Below are 4795 nucleotides of genomic sequence, written 5' to 3' on the forward strand. Positions count from 1 at the left end.
CAACCCAATTAAATAGTAGAACAAAAGTAGCAACATCACCTGCGATGCAATGCATATGGCAAATTGAATTTAGTTCCATAAATTAATCATGTGAGTGTCCGAGCTACTCATGACCGTGAGCACGGCTAGTATACCAGTTTTACACTCTGCAGAGGTTGCACATCTTTACCCACAAGTCATGTTACCCATCTGCCAAGAGACGACCAATCCCATACACCTCTACAGAGGAGGCGAGGCAGGGTAACACTACGAGGCCTTTACAAAGTTCCACTAGCTTCAGAAAACCCGCTATAGTTTATAGGAAGCTCTAGTGCAGGAATTCCCTCGCCTGACCGCCATCGCAGCTGAAAGGGAATTAGGCTTACACCTGGTTCCTAATTGATTTTGGTGGTTGAATTGCCCAACACAAATAAATTGGACTAACTAGTTTGCTCTAGTGTGCAAGTTATCCAGGTGCCAAAGGTTCACACTTAGCCGATAAAAAGACCAAGAATTGGGTTCAACAAAAAGAGCAAGGGATAACCAAAGGCAGCCCTGGTCTGGCGCACCGGACTGTCCGGTGCACCACCGGACAGTGTCCGGTGCACCAGGGGACTTCACGCTGAACTCTTCACCTTCGTGAAAATCCAGAGGCGCTTCGCTATAATTCACCGGACTGTCCGTTGTACACCGGACAGTGTCCGGTGCCCCAAGGAAGAGCAAATCTGGAACTCGCCAGCTTCGGGAATTCGCTCCGCTATAATTCACCGGACATGTCCGGTGTGCACCGGACTGTCCGGTGAGCCAGCGGAGTAACGACTACCTCGCGCCAACGGTCACCTGCAGAGGCATTAAATGCACGCCAGAACGCGCAGAAGTCAGGCACGCGCGAAGTGGTGCACCGGACACTCTACAGTGCATGTCCGGTGTGCCACCGGACATTCATGCGGGCCCAGAAGTCAGAGCTCCAACGGTCGGAACCCAACGGCCTGGTGATGTGGCTGGCGCACCGGACACTGTCCGGTGCACCATGCGGCAGACAGCCCCACCAAATGGCTAGTTTGGTGGTTGGGGTTATAAATACCCCCAACCACCCCACATTCAAGTCATCCAAGTTTTCCACCTTCCAACTACTTACAAGAGCTCTAACATTAAATTCTAGACACACCCAAGTGATCAAATCCTCTCCAAATTCCACACAACGCCTTAGTGATTAGTGAGAGAGATTTGCTTGTGTTCTTTCGAGCTCTTGCGCTTGGATTGCTTTCTTCCTTTGATTCTTTCTTGCGATCAACTCAATTGTAACCAAGGCAAGAGGCACCAATTGTGTGGTGGCCCTTGTGGGGAAGTTTTTGTTCCCGTTTGATTGAGAAGAAGAAGCTCACTCGGTCCGAGAGACCGTTTGAGAGAGGGAAGGGGTTGAAAAAGACCCGGCCTTTGTGGCCTCCTCAACGGGGAGTAGGTTTGCGAGAACCGAACCTCGGTAAAACAAATCCGCGTGTCACATTCTTTATTCGCTTTCGATTTGTTTTGCATCCTCTCTCGCGGACTCGATTATATTTCTAACGCTAACTCGGCTTGTAGTTGTGATTAACTTTGTGATTTTCAGTTTCGCCCTATTCACCCCCCTCTAGGTGACTTTCAATTGGTATTAGAGCCCGATGCTTCATTAGAGCCTAACCGCTCGAAGTGATGTCGGGAGATCACGCCAAGAAGGAGATGGAAACCGGCGAAAAACCCACTACAAGCCACGGGAAGGCTTCATCGGAAAAGTCCCGCAAAAAGGGAAAGGGGAAGGAGAAGAAAGCTTCTTCCCGCAAGTCGCATCGGAGTGGCGACAAGATAAAGAAGATGAGGAAGGTGGTCTACTACGAGACCGACACTTCATCACCATCTACCTCCGGCTCGGACGCGCCCTCCATAACTTCTAAGCGGCATGAGCGCAAGAAGTTTAGTAAGATTCCCTTACACTACCCTCGCACCTCTAGACATACTCCATTGCTTTCCGTTCCATTAGGCAAACCACCAACCTTTGACGGCGAAGATTATGCTAGGTGGAGTGATTTAATAAAATTTCATCTAACCTCACTCCACAAAAGTATATGGAATGTTGTTGAGTTTGGAGCACAGGTACCATCCGTAGGGGATGAGGATTATGATGAGGACGAGGTGGCCCAAATCGAGCACTTCAACTCCCAAGCCACAACCATACTCCTCGCCTCTCTAAGTAGGGAGGAGTACAACAAGGTGCAAGGATTGAAGAGCGCCAAGGAAGTTTGGGACGTGCTCAAGACCACGCATGAGGGTGATGAACTCACCAAGAACACCAAGCGGGAAACGATCGAGGGGGAGCTCGGTCACTTCCGTCTTCGCCAAGGGGAGGAGCCACAAGACATGTACAACCGACTCAAAACCTTGGTGAATCAAGTGCGCAACCTTGGGAGCAAGAAATGGGATGACCACGAGGTGGTTAAGGTTATTCTAAGATCTCTTATTTTCCTTAACCCTACTCAAGTACAATTAATTCGTGGCAATCCTAGATATACATTAATGACTCTCGAGGAAGTAATCGGGAATTTTGTGAGCTTTGAGTTTATGATCAAGGGCTCACAAAAGATCAACGAGCTTGACGGTCCCTCCACGTCCGAAGCACAACCGGTCGCATTCAAGGCGACGGAGGAGAAGGAGGAGGAGTCTACACCGAGTAGAACACCCATCGACGCCTCCAAGCTCGACAACGAGGAAATGGCGCTTGTCATCAAAAGCTTCCGCCAAATCCTCAAGCAAAGGAGGGGGAAAAACTACAAACCCCGCTCCAAGAAAGTGTGCTACAAATGTGGTAAGTCCGGTCATTTTATTGCAAAATGTCCTATATCTAGTGACAGTGACAGGGGCAACGACAAGAAGGGGAGAAGAAAGGAGAAGAAGAGATACTACAAGAAGAAGGGCGGCGATGCCCATGTTTGTCGCGAGTGGGACTCCGACGAAAGCTCTAGCGACTCCTCCGACGACGAGGACGCCGCCAACATCGCCGTCACCAAGGGACTTCTCTTCCCCAACGTCGGCCACAAGTGCCTCATGGCAAAGGACGGCAAAAAGAAGAAGGTTAAATCTAAATCCTCCACTAGATATGAGTCCTCTAGTGATGATAATGCTAGTGATGAGGAAGACAATTTGCGTACTCTTTTTGCCAACTTAAACATGCAACAAAAAGAGAAATTAAATGAATTAATTAGTGCCATCCATGAGAAGGATGATCTCTTGGACTCCCAAGAGGACTTCCTAATCAAGGAAAACAAAATGCATGTTAAAGTTAAGAATGCTTATGCTCTAGAAGTTGAAAAATGTGAAAAATTATCTAGTGAGCTAAGCATTTGCCATGAGACTATAGACAACCTTAGAAATGAGAATTCTAATTTGTTAGCTAAGGTTGATTCTATTGCTTGTAATGTTTCAATTCCCAATCTTAGAAATAACAATGATGATTTGCTTGCTAAGATTGAAGAATTAAACATATCTCTTGCTAGCCTTAGGATTGAAAATGAAAAATTGCTTGCTAAGGCTAAAGAATTAGATGTTTGCAATGTTTCCATTTCCGATCTTAGAGACAAAAATGATATATTGCATGCTAAGATTGTTGAACTTAATTCTTGCAAACCCTCTACATCTACCACTGAGCATGTCACTATTTGCACTACATGTAGAGATGTCGATATTAATGCTATACATGATCACATGGCTCTAATTAAACAACAAAATGATCATATAGCAAAATTCGATGCTAAAATTGCCGAGCATGAACTTGAAAATGAAAATTTTAAATTTGCTCGTAGTATGCTTTATAGTGGGAGACGCCCTGGCATTAAGGATGGCATTGGCTTCCAAAAGGGGGACAATGTCAAACTTAATGCCCCTCCTAAGAAATTGTCTAATTTTGTTAAGGGCAAGGCTTCCATGCCTCAGGATAACGAGGGTTACATTTTGTACCCTGCCGGTTATCCTGAGAGCAAAATTAGGAGAATTCATTCTAGGAAGTCTCACTCTGGCTCTAACCATGCATTTATGTATAAGGGTGAGACATCTAGTTCTAGGCAACCAACCCGTGCTAAGTTGCCTAAGAATAAAACTCCTAGTGTATCAAATGATCATAGCATTTCATTTAAAACTTTTGATGCATCCTATGTTTTAACTAACAAATCCGGCAAGGTAGTTGCCAAGTATGTTGGGGGCAAGCACAAGGGGTCAAAGACTTGTGTTTGGGTACCCAAAGTTCTTGTGTATAATGCTAAAGGACCCAAAACCATTTGGGTACCTAAAGTGAAGAACTAAACTTGTTTTGTAGGTTTATGCATCCGGGGGCTCAAGTTGGATCATCGACAGCGGGTGCACAAACCACATGACAGAGGAGAAGAAAATGTTCTCCTCCTACGAGAAAAACCAAGATCCCCAATGAGCTATCACATTCGGGGATGGAAACCAAGGTTTGGTCAAAGGATTGGGTAAAATTGCTATATCACCTGACCATTCCATTTCCAATGTTTTTCTTGTTGATTCATTAGATTACAATTTGCTTTCCGTATCTCAGTTATGTCAAATGGGCTACAACTGTCTCTTTACTGATGTAGGTGTCACTGTCTTTAGAAGAAGTGATGATTCAATAGCATTTAAGGGACTGTTAGAGGGTCAGCTATACTTGGTAGATTTTGATAGAGCTGAACTCGACACTTGCTTAATTGCTAAGACTAACATGGGTTGGCTTTGGCACCGTCGACTAGCCCATGTTGGGATGAAGAATCTTCACAAGCTTCTAAAGGGA

This window comes from Zea mays, chromosome 8, assembly GCF_902167145.1.
Source record: "Zea mays cultivar B73 chromosome 8, Zm-B73-REFERENCE-NAM-5.0, whole genome shotgun sequence".
Lineage (NCBI taxonomy): Eukaryota > Viridiplantae > Streptophyta > Magnoliopsida > Poales > Poaceae > Zea > Zea mays.